The sequence below is a fragment of the Ictidomys tridecemlineatus genome, chromosome 14 (assembly GCF_052094955.1).
Source record: "Ictidomys tridecemlineatus isolate mIctTri1 chromosome 14, mIctTri1.hap1, whole genome shotgun sequence".
NCBI lineage: Eukaryota > Metazoa > Chordata > Mammalia > Rodentia > Sciuridae > Ictidomys > Ictidomys tridecemlineatus.
Window position 1 is genome coordinate 18,566,581 of NC_135490.1, and position 23,500 is coordinate 18,590,080.

Genomic DNA, 23,500 nt, shown 5'->3' on the forward strand with positions numbered 1-23,500 from the left:
TCTTCTGTGAAGTATCTGTCCAGTAACCTTTGCCCATTTATCGATTGGGTTATTTGTGTTTTTGCTGTTAAGTTTTTTGAGTTCTTTATATATCCTGGAGATCAATGCTTTATCTGAGGCGCATGTGGCAAAGATTTTCTCCTCTTCTGTAGGATCTCTCTTCACACTCCTGATTGTTTCCTTTGCTGTGAAGAAGCTTTTTGGTTTGATACCATCCTGTTTATTAATTCCCGATTTTACTTCTTGTGCTTTCGAAGTCTTGTTGGGGAAGTCAATTCCTAAGCTGACAGGATGGAAAGTTGGGTTTAAATTTCTTCTAGTAGACACAGGGTCTCTGGGACACCACATATTTAAACCCATAGCGTCCATCTAAAGAAAAAACATTTTGTTTCATTTGGAGTGCAAGAGAGTGGTCTAGACTGGGGGTATAAATTTGGGAATCAACACTATTTAGATGATACTGAAAGTTGAAAGTTGGGGGAGTGAATGGCTTAGAGGGGTGTGAGAGGAGGAACAGGAGGTTTTCTGTGAAGAAGTGACCTTCTAGCAAAGATCTGAAGGTTGAGCAAATTTTCTGGGTGGAGAATTCAAGGAAGAACTCTCTTCCCTCAATGGCACCAGTCAGAGGTGTTCCAAGAATGGGTAGTCTAATTGCAGAGCTTGTAGGTGCTGGAAAGGGTACTTGGGGTAAGGAGTAGCTTTCTTTTAACAGTTTTATGAACTTTGAAATACAACATTAAAGTAAGTGGAGTCTAGCCTGTATCCTGAGGGTTCCTAAAGTCTGATTTAAGAATGAGGTGTGGTTTTGATCATGGAGAATGACTTTGATACTTGTATGTGGGATAAGCAGCGAACTCAGGGCAGTGGTTACCAACTGGCAAGAGCGTATATGGTCTTCCTCAGCGGGAGTAGAAGCATCCTGGGAACTTCCTGTGCGCTCTTCTTGGTAGGTGTCAGTGCTGAGTAGTCAGGCCTGAGGTTGGATCCCAGGCTGCCACCTAGCAGCTGTGTAACTTTAGGCAGTTTGTCTAAATATTTTGTGCTTCAATTTCTTTCTTAGAAAAACAAGCCTGGGCTGGGGTTGTGGCTCAGCGGTAGAGCACTTGCCTCACACGCGTGAGGCACTGGGTTCAATCCTCAGCACCATAGAAAAACGAATAAATAAAATAAAGATATTGTGTCCATCTACAACTAAAAAAAATATTTAAAAAAAGAAAAACAAGCATCAAGCTAATGTTGCCAGGAGGAGCAAATGGAGATATGATAAATTACTCAAAGTACTTAGAACATAGTGAGGCTTTGATAAATGGTAGGTATTGCTCTTTTTACTGTTGTGAATCACAATGGGCTTAGTTTTTGAGATGGAGGGTTCAGAAGCAGTCAGATATATTTCTGGTCGAGAAAAGCTTATCAGGTTGGACAATAAAATGCCTATTTGCCATTTGTCACAGTTGAATCCAGACTCTCAAAGAGTGAGACTGAAAAACAAAAGCACAGATTTATCAAGCACTTAGTACAAGGGAAACACTTGCACGTGTATCGTCTTCCTCAGTCTTTACCCTCCTGTGGGGAAAGTAGAATTTACCTATTTTACAGATCAGGAAACTGAGGCTTGGAGTCTCATATGAGGGTATGAAGATAGCGAGTGGGCAGGTCTGGAATTTGAAAGAAGTTGTCATCTTTCAAGTTCTAACCAATATCCTCCTAGCACAGAACCTATTAATTTTTAGCAGATTATATGTCAAATGTACCGCCCTTAACTGAAACCTTTAATGTAAGAATCCACTTTTGAGGAACAGGAAAACAGAATCTGCATGAGCATATGCCTGTATTGCAAGTGCTAATTTGGACACTTCCCTCCCTCCCTCCCTCTCTAGCTTGCTTTCTCCCTTTCTAGCAATCTGCCTTGCTTTCTAGTATTCTTTCCTTTCCCCCTTCCATTCCGTTTCTTTTAATTTTTTTCCTTGAGATAACAAGGTAGTTATGTTTTCATATTGACTCTGATAAAGACTTTCAAACTTAGGTGGTTCTCATGTATCCACCTGGACGTCTAAAGAGAGCCAGACCCCTACGACACATGAACCCCGCTGACGACACACTGTCTGGCTGCCCCATTAACCTGTCCCATGACGATTGGAGAAGCTGAGCCAGATAGTTCCTTCTCTGCTCCACTTAAGTACACAGCTCAGTCATTCTTACACTTTGGGGGCATTGCATAGTAGCAATAGGATCTCCTTTAATATCTTTATATTCCGGAAAGATTGGCTTTATATTCTGGAAAAATTGGCTTGGTATATAGTTCTGTTGGACATTTCTGTTTTGTTTTTTTTTTTTTTTACAAATGTTATTAGCTCTCTCTGTAGCCTAAATTCGCATCTTCCAGGCGTTTCTGGAAACTGCCATAAACCAGGCTCTGCTGACGTCGCTGGCATGGAGGAGTGTTCTGTTGTGTGCACAGTATCTAGCCATTTCTCTTTATGACACTCTCCATGCCTGAGCCACATGAAGCTCACAGAGGCACGACTTTTTTTTTTTTTTTTTTGTAGAACATTGTGGTGTTCTAATGTGAAGATAAAATATCGCTTTGTTTATTGACCATGAGATTAGAAATTCTGGGTAGATACTTATCTGTGAACTCTGTGCATTCTCCAGACAGGTTTCCAAGAAACAGCTCTAGGGCAAAAGGGAGCATTACTCTGTTCGCATTTTTCTTCTAGAATTACGTGTTTTTTGGTCCAAAAAGGCCACGTTTTGGAGTGCATCCAAATCACTGTGTCCATGTTCCTTTCTTGACCACAATTCCTCCAACACAAATCAAATTTAGAAGCTTCCTATAGCTCCAGATGGTCAGAATCTGAATATATCTAATTACCATTTCCCACTAGAATTAATGCCAACCAGGGACTGAGCTTCTGCCCAATTGACATCTACTCTCTTCCTCGTAAGCTCTGATTCCTGCATCCTGCTTACTGCCAATTACTAAAATGAAAGTGTTCAGTTGGTTTACAGGATTCCTGTCTTCATTTATTTTATAGAATTCACAGGGTGGAGAGGAATAGATTCCTTTGATTTAAATTGTTCAAAATGGATCAAGGAATTTTTAAATAGACAATATCTATTATTGCTGAGGTTACTCGATTTTATTCCTCTTATGAGTCAAGGTGGGTGTGAGTACAGTTCTGTACATATAATAACTCCCCTTCACATGTATTTGGCATGTACTGTTAACTATCATGGGAGATACAAAAATGAACAGTATTTAATTTTTTTCTCTAGGACTTATAGTTCCAGAGTGAAGCAGATATTTTAAAAAAACATATATAATACTACCAGTCTGTGTCACTACAATTTAAACAATGCTTTTTGGGAAAAAGATTAAGATCAATGGCGGACAAAAGATTCTCTCTGTAACTTGAAAGTGCTTTTTCTTCTTGTAGAATTACAAATAATTCAAATAAACTATTTTAGGATACTAGAAGCAAAAAAAAAAAAAAATCCATAGCCTGGGACAGAATATCATACATTTTACTAGAATTGAAAATAAAATACTCAGGGGAAGCAAGACTTGCAAAATGAATTCTCCCTGGGGGAATTTGAGAGGCCTTTGTAGAACAACACTGTTGGAGCTGTCTGGATGGATGAGAAGGGAGGCAATCCCCATAGGCAGAAAGCACAACACTTATGGGGAAATGAGATAGCAGGGTTTGAACTTGGACAGACAACACTTCAGTGAGTGAAAGCAAGAGATGGCAAAGTTAATGGGTGGCTAAGTGCAATACCTTCAGAATCAGGCAAAGGAGTTTAGGTTTTATTCCTCAGGGCAGTATTTCCCTAATTCTGATCTTGAAGTGTTGGTTCCCTGAGATGTACCAAGTATGAAATCTACATTCTTGAAGATTCACCATGGATGTTAGAATATTAAAAGCGCTGAGAATTTCTACTGCAAAAATTCTTGCTTTACTTCACTGAATGCAACATTTCCCAAAGGATTTGACCACAGATTTTTTTAAAACAGAAAATAATCATATGGCAGGAAGTATGTTGGTTTTACACAAATGAGGCAGTTATGTAGTGTAAGTGTGTGCTAGGCATTGCTTCATGTGTTTTGGGTTTTTGCTCATTTGATCCTTACAGCACTTTGTAAAGTAGGTACTGTTGTCATCCTGATTCACTTGTGGAAGTTCAGGTACCAGGAGGTTCAAGAAACATACCGTGGGTTACAAGTTAATCAGTACAGTAGTCCCCCCCCTTTTCTTGTTTTGCTTTCTGAAGTTTCAGTTACTTGAAGTCAATCAATGATCTAAAAATAATAAATGGAAAATTTCAGAAATAAACAATTTGTTTTACATTATGCACCATTTTGAGGGATATGATGATATCCTGCACCATCCCACTCAGTCCTGCCTGGTATGTGCATCACTGACTTTATCCAGTGGATCCACCCTGTATGTACTATCCACCTGTTAGTCACTTAGTAGCTATTTTGGTTATTAGACCAACTGTCATGTGTCAGTGCTTTTGTTAAAGTAACCCTAATTGTACTTAATAGTGACCTCAAAGTGCAATGGCAGCAATGATAGCACTTTGAATATGCCAATTCCCCCCACCCCCTGCCATAGAGTGCTTTCTGTAAGTGACAAGGTGAATGTTGTTGATGTATATGTAGGGTTTGGTACTACCTGCAATTCCACTGGGGATCTTAGAACATATCTCCTATGGATAAGAGAGGATGATAATAGCAACTTTGGGATTCGAACTCAGAATCTGACTGCAGACTCCATGTTTTTAGTCAGTATAATACACAGTCCTTCCAACATTGTGAGATTAGTGGGGAACTACTGAAGATTTTTGAACAGCAGAGTGACAAGGTCATCATTAGTCTGAAGGAAGATAAGGCTGATGGTTTTGCAAGGACTTAGAGAATAAATAGCTTAAATATATTTAGGTACTTATTTATTATTTTACTGTTAAAAATTTTAAACACATAGAAAAGTTGAAAGAATAATTATAAAGAACAGAGAGCAAAAAAGATTACTCGCTGGAAAATTACCTACCGAGGATCCCTAACTTCAGGTGGTTTTCCTTGTATTTTGATAAGGGTCTGTTATACCTTGCCTTGTATTTGTGACTCCAAGAAGGCAGGTTAATTTTATTTTAAAATAGGCTTAAGCCATAACAACAACAACAACATCAAACAAAACAACCACAACAAAAATAGTTGGCTGATAAATTTAGTGCCAAATGCAATCCACATACCCTATGTCAGTGTTTGGCTAGATTTCACTGATTTATATTATTGATGTTTGTTTATATTAACAAGAATGATTTATACTTTTTGGATACTGAACAACGTTTTGAGCATTTTGGTATACATGTTGTATACAATAAAGTGGAAATAAAGGGGAATTCATGGTTAATTTCATTCAAAAATTTGGACCAGAATCATTACTTTCTTTTGAATTTTGCTGTTGTTAAATAGCCTGGCTGGATTCAATATTTTGTGCTTTTAGTTCAAATTAGGCCCCTCATAAGTGTGAGCACAGCTAGGGTCCATTACCCATCACAATGAATCAGGGTTGCTTAGAGACACGGCAGACCCCAGGATGGGGTGAAGAAGAGTCTAGTTTAACCTGGAATATCTTATTAACTAGAAACTAAGAACCCTCCTAAATGATGATGAATCTCTGTCAACACAAAACCTCAGGAACTGACTTGAAAGGGATCCTATGAACCAAATTTGGAATAATTTGAGATTCAAAAATAATAGTAATGATAACAAACTATAACAAATATTCAAATTCCTAGAGTCCATAGTGCTATGAGGAAGAGAGAGGAAGGAGAAACAGAAGGAGAGCAAAGAAAAACTTTTCTTTAAAACAGAACAGTACCTTATAAATGCAAAAGGAATGACGGAATGGGGAAATCTCTGTTTTGCAAACTCCCGGGGGTAACAGTTGATTTAGGGGAGAAGCATCTCCAAGATTGTTGAGCAACAGATGATTTACACAAAGATTCACTCCACATATCACATATTAATTGCAATGGGACAAAATAAGCCTTTACAGTGAAGAGATCTAGTAGTTGTCCTTGTTCCGAATGGTCCAGCGTGGCATGTCACAGCAGGTTGGCCTGATTTGCCTCCAGCTGTGATGCAGGGGGCACATAGGGATCTGAGGTGGGGTTCTTACAAGAAATGTTTTGCAAACTAATCACGAGAAAACCGTCATACAAATCCAGAATGTCAAATTTTCTGCAGGATGAGTGGCCTGGACTTATCAAAGGACAGTGTCATGAAGATCAGAGGGTGGCGATAGGAGACTAGAGAAAAAGAACACACAATCTAACATGTGAGTTGGTCAGACCTTCAATTTTAAAAAAAGCTGTAAAAGACAAATTTTTTGTGGGGGTGGGGGGAGACAAATGGGATAATTTGACAAATGGGTTAGACGTTGGTTGCCGTTATTAAATTGATTTTTAGTGGCAAGTAATGATGTTGGGTCGTGCGGGAGAATGTCCTTATTTGTGAGAGATACATATTTAGGGATGAAGTGTTGTGTTGTTCACAATGTTGTGTTGTCCAGCTTTCTGTCACTGTAACGAAATTCCTGAGTTAATCAACTTGGAAGAAAGATTTATTTTGGTTCACAGTTTTAGAAGCTTCTTGGTCAAGTGACCATGTCACTTTGGGTCTGTGTCAGAACATGATGGCAGGTAGTGCCTGGGTACCAAAGCTGCTCACCTCCTGGTGGCCAGGAAGTGAAGAGAAAGAGGAAGGGAGTAGGATTCCAATATACCCCTAAGGACCCATCTGTAAGGTCCCAACTATCTGGTGAGGGCTTGCTTCCTGGCTCATAAATAGCACCTTTTTGCTGTGTTCACATGGGTAGGAGGTGTGAGGGGTCTCACTTTTTTTTTTTTTTAAATAGTATCTGCTGGGGTTCATTATTTTATTTATTTATTGATCGAAACCAGTGCCTCACGTGCTAGACAAGTGCTGTTCTGCTGAGCTACAATCCCAGCCTCGGATTTTTTTTTTTTTTAAATAATGACACTGATCCCATTGAAGAGGGTTTCACTACCATGATTCTTATGTCCCCCCAAAAGCTCATGTGGTGAGACAATGTAACAAACTTAGGTGTGAAATGATTGGGTTATGAAAGTCTTAACCTGTTCGGTGCAGTAATCCTCTGATAGGAATTAATGGGGTGGTCACTGTAGGCAGGTAGGGTGTGGCTGGAGGAGGCGGGTCATTGCAGGCTTGCCTTTGGGGTGTATATTCTGTCTGTGGTGGGGAGAGTCTCTCAATCTCTGTCTCCTAGGGCCACATCCTGTGCCACACTCTTCTGCCATGATGTTCTGTCTCACCTTAGGCCCAGAGCAATGGTGTCAGCCATCTGTGGACTGAGACCTCTGAAATGTGAGTCCTAAATAAATTTTTCCTCCTCTAAAATAGTTCTTGTCAGGTCTTTTAGTCACAGCAATGAAAAAAACCGGATAAAAACCACAATCTAATCCCTTCTCAAAGGCCTTACATCTTAATACCGTCACCTTGGAGGTTAGGATTTCAACAAATGAAGCATCGGGGGAACACAAATGTTAGGTCATATCAGTTTTTGTGTCCAGAGAAAGGGAAGGTGCAACAAGATTATTAATAGTTGGTGTATATAAGCAAAGGGTATAGCAATGTTCATTGTACTCTAATTTTTTTTGAACTTCGAACTTTTTCAAAATAAAAAAAAAATCACTTATGATAGTCTTTGAGAGCGGAAAATCTTTTTTTCAGTTACTTTTCCTATTTGGTAATGGGGATTGAACCCAGTGGTGATTTACCACTGAGCTACATCTCCAGACCTTTTTGAAAATTTTGAGATAAGGTCTTGCTAAGTTGCTGAGGTTGGCCTTAAGCTTGTCATTCTCCTGCCTCAGCCTTTGGAGCCGCTGGGGGTTACAGGTGAGCATCACTGTTCCCTTTTGATCCCTCTTGTCCCCTTGTTTAGTTGTCATTTCATGAAGTGAAAAGTTCTGCTTTGTTTGACTTGTTAGTTTTGTCTGTTCTGTGGAGTTCCTCGTTGAGGACTTTAGACTCACCCTGTTTCCCAGCAGGTGATCAGAATGTTGCAGAGACAGTGAGCTTAGATTTATACGGTACATTTTCTTTTGGCAACATTCTTTGATTAATATGTGAAGTGACAGCAAGGGACCTTGAGAAGGTCTCGGTTCTTGTTATTCCCTGCAGCTGTAGGAGTTGGTTGCAGAAGGCCAGGGAAGAAATGCAGTAAATACATGGCACATTCCTTATGGTTCAGGGGAAGGCCTGAAATATCTGTGGAATGACTAGGAGAGAAATACCTAGAGACTTTTTACATGCACGTCTGTTAAAACCATCATGTCAGATCATTTTATAGCATTTTGTCCTCTCCTGTTGACAGATTTTGGCGGCTGTGACATGGTAGTTACACATTTTGAACTACTTGCACAGGGTATTCTTATGAACTTTCCACATAAGCAAAGATGGTAGAGAGAAAAGAAAGGAGGGTTTGCTTTCTTACCAGTTTTATTTCTCCATAGATAAGATGTAACTTGAGTTACAACTTTAGAGTTACCACATACCTGTTGACAAACCGGTAAATAAATAGCAGAATTTAACAAAATAGTTGTTTGGAGAAGAAGGTGTGGCACAATGAATTTTTTTACTAAATAAAGTTTTTATACTAAAATCATAGCTAGAAATAAGGGGTAAATTTAAATTGGGTATTTGCTGTGTGCTTTCATTTAATGTAATAACTTGCTTGGAAATACTGTTATTCAAGAATACTTTAATGACTCCATCTTCATATTTTTGTTTCAATAAAAGGAGAATGCCTCACTTATATTTTACTGATTTTAATAAGTATTGGGGGGATTACGTCTGATAAGGGTCTCTGGTTTCCAGTTTCTCTTCTAAGAGAGACGACACAGCAGATTAAAGATTAATGATGGGTTGGAGGAGGTAGGAGATACAGATCGTATCCGATGTCATTGAACAAATATGCCTGGAGCACCCACTGTGTACCAGGCACTGTGCCAACATAGATAAAGGCACAAGAGATGGCATTACACAGAGTCTATTTGGTGACTGTCAGTGACCCAACCATCTATTTGGAGGAGTTTGGCTGTATCCTGCTGTGATGGTCTTCATGGACAGACATCACTACCCTCTTTTTATATCAAGTCCATGGACAGAAGAACTCTAATCAATCCCTTCTCAGACTATTCCACTTTTGTCTTATACAATTTATTGGGGAAATGAGTTCCATATGTTTAGTAAAGTTGTTCCAGAACTACTGCCTTTCTGGCTCACTTCTAGTTTTGGGATTTGGTGGCTGTGTTTGTGGTCAACAAATGCCTGTTCTTCATGACTTTTGTGTATTCTGCAGCACACACACCTCTGCAACCATTCTGTCCTTCAGATATGAAAGTCTTTGCCTTCTTAGTCCATCATAATACTTCAATTTATGTGAGAGGGGTTCACAGTTCTGATTATTCTTAGCTTTCTTCCCTGTTTTTACATTTCCATGAGGAAGTAAGTGAGAAAAACTTTTCTTTCCCTTAAATAAAGGTATGTAAGTATTTAGAATTATCCTTGCAAAGTTCTAGATTGGTCACTGAAGGCTAATGCATGGCTCATGAAGACTGGCTAGAGTGATCACTTCTGATTACAGAGTTCTGGCTATTCCAGATTTTGCTTTTCTATGGGATTTGATATCATTGATCATTTTAATTTCAATACCATTGATCATTTTAATTTCAACACCATTGATCATTTTAGTTTCTTGTATCAGCCATGCACAGAAAGTCCTGATGGGATAGTATGCAAACTGCATTCTCATTAAATTTGTACTCCTCCTGTTGTCAATAACACAAGGACAGTTGAATATTCCCAATCACTCCATCTACATAGTATGTCTGTTATGGGAATGTGGCTTATCTTGAAGAAGTTAGGCTTTATTTTGAGCCATTCAGACCAGGATAGACTTAGGCAATTATTGAGGCATTCATTCTTGCCAACCATGTTTTACATCTATTTTGCCTTCTGACTTCCTTCCTTCAAATCTTTATTTCATGCTGACAATGTTGTAATAGAGTTATATGTGAAATTTTAAAAATTATTTTCCACTTAGCATATATCAATTTTTATGCTACTTTCTATTTTCGCTGTCATTTAAATAGAGTTAATCCATTCAATAAATACTTAATTAGCAAATGATAATTTCTATAGCTAAATGATAATTTCTGTTTCTTCACATATTCATGATAATTTTCTAAGGTCAAATTCTTATGGAATTAAATTATACATGGCACTTAGACAATTTCATTATCAGACAAGAGCTTGGTAATACTTTATGTATTAATAAGTATAATATTTTTACTGTTATTATTATATTATCCTGTGACTCTATGACCCATATTATGTTGATGCAGGTAACTAGTTTATTTATTGTTACTGCCATATAGTATTCCACTATAGATACATGCCATAATGGATTTATCCATTTTAATGCTGATGGACTCTTGGACTGATCCAGATTTTAGCTATTATGAACATTATTGGTAAGAATATTTCTGTACAGGTCTCATTGCACAAGAATAAGAGTTGCTTTAGATTTTTAGGATACATTAGTAAGAGTAGAATCCCTAGGTCATAGGATATATACACATTCAAATGTATTTGGTAATGATTTTCTAAAGTAATTATACCAGTTTATCCCCTGACTAGAATGTGTAAGGGTTGCTCCATGTCCTTACCAACACTTGGTATTGTTTTACCAATTTCATGGTGTGAAACACTATCTCTTCTTGGTCTTAATTTCATTTCTTTGATTATGAGTGTGGTTGATTCCTATGAGTTGTTTACATGCTCCAGATATTAATCTTTACTTGGTTATTATTATGGGCTCCATGTTTATGTCCTCCTAAAATTAACATGATGCAACTCAAACCCCAGCGGGGCGGTGTCAGGAGGTGGGAACTTTGGGTGGTTAATTCAGTTGGGTGAGGTCATGACAGTGGCGCTCCCACGGTGGATTAGTGTCTTTATAAGAGAAGAAACAGACTAAAGCTTGCTTTCTCTGCTAACCAATGAGAAGAAAACAGTTGCCAAGTAGAAAATGTCCTCACCAGTCACAGGATCTGCCCGCACATGGATCTTGAGCTCCTCAGTTTCTACCACTGTGAGAAATAAATGTTTGTTGTTTAAGCCACCCCGTCCATGATATAGTGTCACAGCAGCCCAAGCTGACTAAGACAGCTCCTAATGTTACCATTGTCCTTTCCTAGTTTGTGGCTTGTTTTTCATATTGTTTTTATTATCCCTGGATGAAGAGGAGTTCTTAATTTCAATGTGGTTGGATTTATCAATCTTTTCCTTTATGGTTAGCATGAGGGTCAGTTTTGTGAGTCAATGTGACAAGGCGATGGGGAGCCCAGACATTTAGTTGAGGATGTGTCTGTGAGGGTTTTTCTGAATGAGGTTAACATTTGAACCTGTAGAAGGAACAAAAGTGGGCCTCATCCAGTCAGTTGAGTAATTGATTAGAACTAAAAATCTGACCTTCCTCTTAAGAGATGGGAGTCCTTCTGTCTGGCTGCTTTGAGTGGGACATTGATTCTTCTTACCTTTGGACTTTCAGTTCTGAGCCAGAGTTCCCCAAATGTATAGGTGAGGGAAGTTATTAGGAAATGAATCTTTATGATCATAAAAGTTGAAAAGTTCCACCACATCTGGGCTCCTTCTGAGGTCTACCCCTATGCTGGAGAGACAGGAACTTAGTCTAAGAAGCCAGAAGCCACAGAATCAAGGATACTGACAGCATAGGTTTCATTCTGAGGTCAATGGCTTGCAAACTTTCAGAGGGTCACTGGTGCAAGTCTCAGAGCCTAAGGATTGGAGAACTTGGAGTCTGATGTCCAAGTGCAGCAACAACAATAGAACGTGTGCCCACTAGAGGAGTGAGAACTGGGGGGGCAGGAGGTCATCCTTTGTGTCCTGTTTTGTCTGTGTCTCCCAATCCATTGGATGATGTCCACCCACACTGAGGGTGGGTCTTCCCCACTTAGTTTATTGGCCACATGCCAGTCTTCTCTGGAAACTCCCTCACTGACACGCCCAGGAGTGTGTTTTACCAATTCTCTAGGTATCCCTCAGTCCAGTTGCCTTGACACCCCAAATTAACCACCACACATGGGCTCCTTCTGAGTCTCTGGCCTGCCAGAATTCAGACTAGAGCTCTCCCATCTGCTTTCCTCATTCTCAAGCCTCTGGACTTGGACTGGAACGATACTATGGGCTCCGTGGGTCTCCAGCCTGGAGACTGCAGACCTTGGGTCTTGTCAGCTTTCATAATCATGTCAGTCAATTCCTTGCAGAGAATTTCTATATAAACATATATCTTATTCATTGTGTTTCCCTGGAGAGTCCGAATACAGTTAGCCTTCGTTTTGTTTGTTGGAGAAATAATTTGCTCTTCTAAGGTCCCATGCACAGTTTCTATATTCTGAAAGTTTTGTCTTTCAAACAAGATATTCTAATTTACCTTGAATACATTTTTAGATATCCTGGGAAGTACACATGCCATTTCATTCTCTCATGTGATAACCAATTAATCTAAAACATTTAATGGAAAGTCCATCTGTGTCTATGTAAAATTCATTCTTTCTTACAAATAAAGTATAATATTCCTTTAACTTGGTCAGTTTGCCATCCTCACATGGCTTTAATTATTAAAGTTTTATAATAGAACTTGATATCTGGTAGAGCAAGTTGCCTTATCTTCTTGTTATTTTCAGAGATTTTTTTTTTGGCTCTTTCTGATCTATTTAAGGTAAATTTTAGAATCAAGATGTTCAATTCCATGGAAAATCTGTGGAAGTTTGAATCAGTATTACATAAAACCTACAAATGAATTTAGGTAAAATTTAATTCCATAGAATATTGAATATTCTTATTCAAGAACATTGTATAGCTTCCTATTTATTCAGGTTTTCTTTTATATCTTTCAATAAAATTTCCTAATTTATTAAATAAAAAGTATATGTATATTTTGGAAGTCCTAGAGACTTAATACTTTATTTGTAGTTATAGATTGCATAATTAAAAATTATACTATTTAATTTGTTATTGCTAGACTATTAAATTGATTACATTTTAATTACATTTTCAATATGACTTTCTACTCAGAAATATTGCTAATTTTTTTTAATTCTAATAATTTATTCATGATTCTTTTGATTTTTCTCATGCTGTCTAAATGGCAGTATTTTTTTTTTTGGTTATTTTTCAACTTAAGACATCTTCTTTTTTCTTTTTTTGATGACAAAAATATTTGTTTATTGTAGGCACATATATTTAAAACAAAGTAGAAAAATAAAAGAGGAAAACAATCCTTTCAAGTTTTTTATTACATGATGGCAAATATTTTTGCATTTTTAAAAACAAAATTGGATTCATCCTGAACATGGTATTTAGTAATCGACTTTGTTCAGTTAATATCATGTGTGTTTTCCATGTTACTAAATATTTCTCAAGCATATTATTTTAGAGATTAAGATTCCATTATAGGGGCATGATTTACATTATTTAAATAGTTTACATTATTATTAAACATCTAGATTATTTTCTAATTTAAAACAAGGAGCTTGGTGTGAATACTCACTATTGGAGTTCAGTCGTTTCACTTGTTTATTCAAATTCCCTGCAGAGTACCAGGCACATGCAGACAGGAGAGATTCCCAGTTCTGAGATATTCATATTTAGGAAATCAGTGGCTGAGCCCCCAGGGCTCTTCATAGGAAACTCCTTCTCCTCTAAAAATTACTATTGGAAGAAGTTGTAAAAATGCAAATGAGGAAAGTGGAATCCATGATTGTCCTAGTCTCTTTCCCTGGGGCCCACGTCTTAGTGTACCCAAGAGGCTCAAGTTAAAGGAGCAAACACACTGTGAATATGGGTGACTTAAGTCCCCAAATTGCTTAGGCTGAATTAAAATAACATTAATTAAAATAATTCTTGTAGAATCCGTAGGTCTGTAATTTTTTTTCCTATTTGCCAATGCCTGTATCTCAATTTCATTATCTGTCAAACATTGAAATCAAGTGAGTTTGATATTCTACCTCCCCTGCTTAGTGTGGTGGGTAATGGGAACACAGAAGCAGGGCTCCTATTCCCTTCCTGACCCTAAGTTTACCAAGGAGAGTAACAAAAGGTCCCAGCTGGATATATCCTAGAAACATTTATTACAAAATGCAGTTGAGTTTTCAATCTGGTAAATGACATAACAGAGGTTTATAGCTGTCTGGGGGAATATCTGTCTTGTAGGACTTTGGTAAGTCATGGTCACCTGTCTGCTTACTGTGACCATTCCCTCTCCTTGATACCACAGGTGGTTTTATGAGCTGAAAAAGCTCTCCTGAATTCCCTTAGACTAGGGTGGGAAGAATTTTTAAAAAGTGCATACTCAGATGAAAAACTCAATACTTTAAAATCCTCCCAGTAGGAGCTAGAAAGTCTGTCTGCTTCACGTATCTGTAGGAATTTGCAGTTGGTTTTTCTGGACCCAGCCAGAGTGGCAGAAATTTGCTCCTTCAGGGATCTGAACAGAACTCTAATTTTTTGCTTCTATACCCTCTGATTCCCAGCAGCACAGCTGGGCTGAACATGGTCTAAAATTTAAAGGAAGAAATATTTTTGAGAGTTTCTCTGGGTGTGGATGCCCCAAACCAAACCAAACCAATTTCTTAGCAAGCTGCACAATAAGTATAGGCACAAGTACCAGGAAATCGCAGGAAAGATTGGGTGTGCCCAAGTCAGGAAGCCCAGGTTCCAATATCAACTCTGCCAAGAATATCTTTTATAGTCTTGGGCCTCCATTTCCCCATCTATAGCAGATATCATGAGGACTACAAAACTATCCCTGTGATTTTCCAATTGTTTTCCAGTCTATTCTCTCCAAGAGAGAAGTGGTGTTGCCCTCCACTGTCAAACTGGTTCATGTGGGGCGTTATCAGTCTGTCCTGTTGCATCAGGCCTGGGCACTGTCTGGGGAGTGCATGCAGTAGTACTTGTTCACCACATGCCTAAGCTGGTGGTACTTGACCATGCAGCCCCATTGAAATTTGCCGTTACAGCTGTTCTTGGCTTCAGTCTTCCTCTCTTCCACCTGTAGCTCACACTCAGTGCACAGGTGCCCACAGCTGTGTTGCTCCTACTTGAATGTATTGCAGCTGGTCTGCAGACACTTTCGACCCTTTGTGTCATAAATGCCCAGGCTGGAACTGCAGGTATGGTAGTCTGCAGATTTCTCTAAAATGATTATCTTAGCTTCTATGCTAGGAGGAAGAGCCTCAGTGGGAGCTCAGCAACCCTCGGCGTTGTTCCCAGCCCTTAGCTGCTGCTTATCCTTCTCAATTTTCAGTGACTGGTCATGCTTGTCCTTTAGGTAGTCTCCCATCTCCCAGCAGTGAGCCAGCTGCAGCCAGCATGTCTGGATGCTGCAGCTCTCTGAGATATCATGGCATTTGCAGATTCTTTCCACGGTGACTCTTACTGCCTGCCAGCCGGCCCTGTTGTGAAGACTCATCAGGGCTTTGGCATCCTTCCCCTTCTCCAGATTGTTCACAAATAGTTTGGAGATCCTTTCCCCAAATTCCACATTGTCGCTGCAGCCTCGCTAGATCCAGTTATGGCCTCCTGTTTTTCTGTTTTTGACTCATCACAGTCACAGTTTTCAAAGTCACCCATGCTACAGTATTTAGTGATGGTGTACATGACTCAGGCAGAGCTGATGGCATGAATGAAGGAAATCTCTCTGTTGGCATTTCTCAGCCTGTTGTGGGTGGTGAGCTGGAGAGTGTTTTCAGGGCAGTTCCAATGATAACAAAAAAAAAGGAACTTACACTGCTCAATGCCACTCTGGGTACTCAAGCCCACATTGGTAGTAGGGGTGAGATGGGGAGGCAGAGGCACCAAACGTGGCACAATATATGCTCTTGGCCACCCACAGCACAAAAAGGTGCCCTATGGCCCTGTCTACTCCTAGGGGCCATGTCCAGGTTAGGGTCAAGTGCAAAGAAGTGAGCTCAACCTGGGACTTCTAATTTTATTTGTACTTTACTGTATTTTCCACTCCAGTAAAATAATGAGTAGGCATGGTGAGAACTGTAACTCTTAGCTTTGCCTGAACTTAAATAAAATGTTTCCAACATTTCAACATAGATTTTAGGATTTTTGGAGTTTTATAAAATTAGTTTTGCCTGGCCATGGTGGCTCATGCTTGTAATCCTAGTGGCTCAGGAGACTGAGGCAGGAGGATCACAAGTTCAAAGCCAGCCTCAGCAACTTGGTGAACCCTAAGCAACTTAGTGAGACCCTATCTCAAAATAAAAAAATAAAAAGAGCTAAGGATGGGAATCAGTGATTAAGCACCCCTGGGTTTAATCCCTGGTACTAAAAATTAAATAAAATAATAAAATAAAATTAGTTAAAAAAATTTTTCTGATTATAGCATCAAAATGGCTGCAGTCCTTTTACACTTCTTCCACAAACAGGTGAGGCTTATTTCTCCTACCTGGAAAGTTGAGTTGGACTGTGACTGTTTGACCAATAGAATACCATAAAGGTGATGTTAGCTAGTTCTAAGCTTTGCCCTTAAGAGACTGGAAGGTTCCAGTATGGCGTATTGGAGCCTGAGCTGCCATTAGAAATCTGTCTTGTTTGAAGTACCAAATGGAAAGAAGGAGGGTGCAGGGATCCCTAAAGGCATCCCTGCCAAGTAATTGAATCTGTTTTTGTACTCTGCAGCTCAACTTAGTGACGCCATCAACTAGAATCCACTGAGTGACTTCAGCAGTGTCATGCAGAATAAAAGGTGATTTCTACCTGAATTCCTGACTTATAAAAATGTGAGATGTAATCACATGGTTGTTTTTTTAAAGCCATCAATTTTGAGGGGAATTTATACAGGAGTAAATAGCTAGAATAGAATATGGTCATAGGGATTAGGTCTACCATTATAAAAAGAACTTAAAATAATTGCCTTTGCAACTGGGTGGTGGGTAAAAGCAGAAAAGAGTCTCCATAAAACTGTTAGTGAAGCTGGAAAGATTTTAAGAAGACTATTGTGAGTGAGGACTTGAAGTACATGAGATAAATATTAGGGACTTTGTCACTTATGGATGGAAAGTTGGTTCGCACTGTCATCTGTTATAACAGAAATAGAAACAGTAGCCATGTTCAGAGAACATGGCGGCGGGTGCAGAGAGATCAAGTCTCTGATCTCTTCAGCTGCACAGGCATAGGGAGTCATAAACCGTCTAAATGCTGTTTGCTCAGGATCACTAGGCAATGCTGAGCTGACGTGGATCTGGGACGAATAGTCTGGGCCTCTCAGAACACACACCAAGCCCAGATCAGCTGAATTCAAGCTCCCGTTCACCTGCTTCTCGCAGACAAACTGCTGTGACTCAGCACTAAGCGATCCCGCTGAAACAACTGGTCGGCCCTTCTGATCCTACGGAGGTTAAGGCCAACCGAGCCTTCATAGGCATTGGCCACAGGATTGAAACGGAGCTTGGGAGAGACAGTCAGCACCCACCCGTTGTATTGGTCACCCGGCAAAGGGAATGAACTGCCACCATTTGCATGGGATACCACCATGGCAGAGAACTGACATCACCAGAATGCAGCGGAGGAGATAACTTTATTGAAACCAGCGGCGACAGGTGTGTAATCCCCTAGCCTTCCCTCTCCACACATCAAAGAAACCTTAAGGGCCCCTCCCAGCTCTCCCGTAAGGACCCCTCCCAGCTCTCCCGTGAGCAGGATAGCCAGACCAAGGGAATCAGGAGTGGCGCGGGACCCGCGGCGCGGAACTCCTGGCTACTGCTCCCACCAGTGCTGACAACTGAGGTCTCTTGCACCAGCTACCGGAGGCATGGCTACCGGAGGGCAAGCAAAATTTGCTGAGGGTTCTCAGCCCCAAGCTCCACAAACTTAGGGTCTGAGGGAAGGGCAAACAGGGAGAGTGTGCCCAGTCGTTCATGAAAACAGGGCTCCTGGGAGCAGCAGACCTGGCGAGTAGCCAGTATTGTGGTGAGCATCACCGGAGAGTGGGTCCTGGCTAGAGAAAAAGTGGGGAAGTGACTAGACACAAAAGAAGGCCCTAGGCACTCAGGATTGGAGACCTGCCCAGTCTGGGAGGAGAAGCTGCTACATTGGTTCCTGCGTATTGAGAGGAGAAGCGTGGCCCGGTGGGCACAGCTCCACCTACTGGAAGAGAAGTTAATCAAACTCTAAGACTGCATTTATTAATTTTTTTTTAATTTGGGTTTTGTTTTCATTTTCATTTTTTTGTTTTTTAATTTTTAAAATTTTTTTTTAAAATTTAAATTTATTAGTTTTTATTATTTTTTAAATTTTTTTCTTTTTTCTTTTCTATTTTTTTCTTTTGTCTTTTCATTTCTTCTCAATTTTCTTATTCCCCCTTCCATGATTTCTACTTGCTTACTCTCATTCTCTTTAGTGACTTCTTCCCTTCCCTTCTAATACCTTTCCTTCCAAGCATCAAATAAATTTATAGAAGTAAACAGTAACTCAGCAGTCAAACAGAACAAGAAGTAACACAAGCAGCATGAAAAAGCAAGGAAGAAAAGGAGTACAAACAATGCAGGACAGCCTAAATATTCAGGAGGACCTAGAGTCATCAGAAAAATGGTCAAATAAAGAACTCAAGGAATACCTTAGAGGGGCTGGGGATGTGGCTCAAGCGGTAGCGCGCTCGCCTGGCATGTGTGCGGCCCGGGTTCGATCCTCAGCACCACATACCAACAAAGATGTTGTGTCTGCCGAGAACTAAAAAATAAATATTAAAAATTCTCTCTCTCTCTCTCTCTCTCTCTCTCTCTCTCTCTCTCTTAAAAAAAAAAAAAAAGGAATACCTTAGACAGATGGAATGGAACCTTAAAGAGGATATGAGACAGCAGATTCAAACAGTGAAAGAACATATTGAAAATGAATTACATAAACAGATAAAAGAAGAAGTTAAGCATCTTTATCAGGAGATAGAGATTATAAAAAAAACAATAATTCTAGAAATGAAGGAAACTATAAACCAAATTAAAAACTCAAATGAGAGTATCACTAACAGAGTGGAGCAAGTAGAAGCCAGAACGTCAGATAATGAAGACAAAATATATCATCTTGAAAAGAGTCTAGCCAACTCAGAAAGGCTGGTAAAAAATCACGAGAAAAACATCCAAGAGATATGGGATAACATAAAAAAACCAAACTTAAGGGTCACCGGGATAGAGGGAGGTATAGAGATTCAAACCAAGGGAATGAGTAACCTGCTGAATGAAATAATTACAGAAAACTTTCCAGAAATAAAAAAGGAAACGGATGTACAAATTGTAGATGCATACAGGACACCGAGCATACAAAATCACAGTAGACCAACGCCAAGACACATTGTTATGAAGATATCCAATATACAGAACAAAGAGAAAGTATTAAAAGCTACAAGAGAAAGGAGGCAGATTACATTCAGGGGTAAACCAATAAGGTTAACAATAGATTTTTCATCACAGACGCTGAAAGCGAGAAGATCCTGGAACAATGTATTTCAAACACTAAAAGACAATGGATGCCAACCAAGAATTCTGTATCCAGCAAGATTAAGCTTCAGGTATCACAACGAAATAAAAATCTTTCATGATAAACAAAAGTTAAAAGAATTTGCAGCCAGAAAACCAGCATTGCAAAGCATCTTGAGCAAAACAATACACAAGGAAGAAATGAAAAACAATAACCCAAACCATCAGTGGGAAGTGCCTCAGTAAAGACAGAGGGCGGGGGGGGGGGGAAGCTAATCATGGAGAAACAAACTAAATTTTAAAAAAAGATAAATAATCAAACATGGCTGGAAGTACAAACCATATATCAATAGTAACTCTAAACGTTAATGGCTTAAACTCTCCAATAAAGTGACATAGGCTGGTAACATGGATTGAAAAAACAAATCCAACAATATGCTGCCTCCAGGAGACACATCTGATTGGAAAAGACATACACAGGCTGAAGGTGAAAGGTTGGGAAAAAATATACCACGCACATGGTCCTCGTAAGCAAGCAGAGGTGGCCATCCTCATATTGAATAAAATCGACTTAAAGACTAAGTTAATCAAAAGGGATAAGGAAGGACATTATATACTGTTAAAAGGAACCATTCACCAACAAGACATAACAATTATCAATATTTATGCACCAAATACTGGTGCTGCGACATTCATAAAACAAATTCTCCTCAACTTCAAGAATCAAATAGACCACAACACAATAATTATGAGTGACTTCAACACACCTATCTCACCATTGGACAGATCCTCCAAACAAAAGTTGAATAAAGAAACTATAGAACTCAATATCACAATCAATAACCTAGACTTAACTGACATATATAGAATATATCAACCATCATCAAGTGGATATACTTTTTTCTCAGCAGCACATGGAGCCTTCTCAAAAATAGACAATATATTATGCCATAGGGCAACCCTCAGTAATTATAAAGGGGTGGAGATAATACCATGCATTTTATCTGATCATAATGGAATGAAACTGAAAATCAATGATAAAAGAAGGAAGGAAAAATCCTACATCACATGGAAAATGAACAATATGTTACTGAATGATCAATGGGTTACAGAAGACATAAAGGAGGAAATCAAAAAATTCTTAGAGATAAATGAAAATACAGGCACAACATATTGGAATCTATGGGACACAATGAAAGTAGTTTTAAGAGGGAAATTCATAGCCTGGAGGTCATTCCTCAAAAAAAGAAAAAAACAACAAATAAATGAGCTCACACTTCATCTCAAAGCCCTAGAAAAGGAAGAGCAAAATAACAGCAAATGTAGCAGAAGGCAAGAAATAATTAAAATCAGAGCAGAAATCAATGAAATTGAAACAAAAGAAACTATTGAAAAAATTAACAAAACTAAAAGTTTGTTTCTCCAAAAAATAAATAAGATCGACAGACCCTTAGCCATGCTAATGAAGAGAAGAAGAGAGAGAACTCAAATTACTAACATACGGGATGAAAAAGGCAATATCAGAACAGATGCTACAGAAATACAGAAGACAATTAGAAATTATTTTGAAAACCTATATTCCAATAAAATAGAAGATATTGAAGACATCGATAAATTTCTTAAGTCATATGATTTGCCCAGACTGAGTCAGGAGGATACACACAATTTGAACAGACCAATATCAATGGATGAAATTGAAGAAGCAATCAAAAGACTACCAACCAAGAAAAGCCCAGGACCGGATGGGTATACAGGGGAGTTTTACAAAACTTTTAAAGAAGAATTAATACCAATACTTTTTAAGTTATTTCAGGAAATAGAAAAAGGGGAGCTCTTCCAAATTCATTCTATGAGGCCAATATCACCCTGATTCCGAAACCAGACAAAGACACCTCAAAGAAAGAAAACTACAGACCAATATCTCTAATGAACCTAGATGCAAAAATCCTCAATAAAATTCTGGCAAATTGGATACAAAAGCATATCAAAAAAATTGTGCACCATGATCAAGTAGGATTCATCCCTGGGATGCAAAGATGGTTCAATATACAGAAATCAATAAATGTTATTCACCACATCAATAGACTTAAAGATAAGAACCATATGATCATCTCGATAGACGCAGAAAAAGCATTTGACAAAGTACAGCATCCCTTCATGTTCAAAACATTAGAAAAACTAGGGATAACAGGAACTTACCTCAACATTGTAAAAGCTATCTATGCTAAGCCTCAGGCTAGCATCATTCTGAATGGAGAAAAATTGAAGGCATTCCCTCTAAAATCTGGAACAAGACAGGGATGCCCTCTGTCACCACTTCTATTCAATATAGTTCTCGAAATACTGGCCAGAGCAATTGAAAGACGAATGAAATTAAAGGCATAAAAATAGGAAAAGAAGAACTTAAATTATCACTATTTGCAGATGACATGATTCTATACCTGGTAGACACAAAAGGGTCTACAAAAAAACTACTAGAACTAATAAATGAATTCAGAAACGTGGCAGGATATAAAATCAACACGCATAAATCAAAGGCATTTCTGTATATCAGCAACAAAACTTCTGAAATGGAAATGAGGAAAAACACTCCATTCACAATATCCTCAAAAAATAAAATACTTGGGAATCAACCTAACAAAAGAGATGAAAGATTTATACAATGAAAACTACAGAACCCTAAAGAGAGAAGTAGAAGAAGATCTTAGAAGATGGAAAAATATACCCTGTTCATGGATAGGCAGAACTAACATCATCAAAATGGCGATATTACCAAAAGTTCTCTATAGGTTTAATGCAATGCCAATCAAAATCCCAATGGCATTTCTTGTAGAAATAGATAAAGCAATCATGAAATTCATATGGAAAAATAAAAGACCCAGAATAGCAAAAGCAATTCTAAGCAGGAAGTGTGAATCAGGTGGTATAGTGATACCAGATTTCAAACTATATTACAGAGCAATAGTAACAAAAACAGTATGGTACTGGTACCAAAACAGGCGGGTGGACCAATGGTACAGAATAGAGGACACAGAAACCAATCCACAAAGCTACAACTATCTTATATTCGATAAAGGGGATAAAAGCATGCAATGGAGGAAGGATAGCATCTTCAACAAATGGTGTTGGGAAAACTGGAAATCCATATGCAACAAAATGAAACTGAATCCCTTTCTCTCACCATGCATGAAAGTTAACTCAAAATGGATCAAGGAGCTTGATATCAAAACAGAGACTCTGCGTCTGATAGAAGAAAAAGTTGGCTCTGATCTACATATTGTGGGGTCGGGCTCCAAATTCCTTAATAGGACACCCATAGCACAAGAGTTAATAACAAGAATCAACAAATGGGACTTACTTAAACTAAAAAGTTTCTTCTCAGCAAGAGAAACAATAAGAGAGGTAAATAGGGAGCCTAGATCATGGGAACAAATTTTTACTCCTCACACTTCAGATAGAGCCCTAATATCCAGAGTATACAAAGAACTCAAAAAATTAGACAATAAGATAACAAATAACCCAATCAACAAATGGGCCAAGGACCTGAACAGACACTTCTCAAAGGAGGACATACAATCAATCAACAAGTACATGAAAAAATGCTCACCATCTCTAGTAGTCAGAGAAATGCAAATCAAAACCACCCTAAGATACCATCTCACTCCAGTAAGATTGGCAGCCACTATGAAGTCAAACAACAACCAAGTGCTGGCGAGGATGTGGAGAAAAGGGTACACTTGTACATTGCTGGTGGGACTGCAAACGGGTGCGGCCAATTTGGAAAGCAGTATGGAGATTCCTGGGAAAGATGGGAATGGAACCACCATTTGACCCAGCTATTGCCCTTCTCAGACTATTCCCTGATGACCTTAAAAGA

General features: G+C 38.8%; 1 long non-coding RNA gene and 1 pseudogene across 1 annotated transcript; one reads left to right on the plus strand and one right to left on the minus strand.

Moving 5' to 3' along the window:
• Positions 1-2,530: 2,530 nt before the first annotated feature.
• On the plus strand, positions 2,531-18,940 carry LOC144370303 (uncharacterized). The gene is made up of 3 exons (XR_013430254.1): positions 2,531-6,347; positions 7,320-7,417; positions 16,835-18,940. It is a non-coding gene; the product is annotated as an uncharacterized LOC144370303 (long non-coding RNA).
• On the minus strand, positions 15,057-16,796 carry LOC101956767 (protein Wnt-8a pseudogene; annotated as a pseudogene).
• Positions 18,941-23,500: the final 4,560 nt, after the last annotated feature.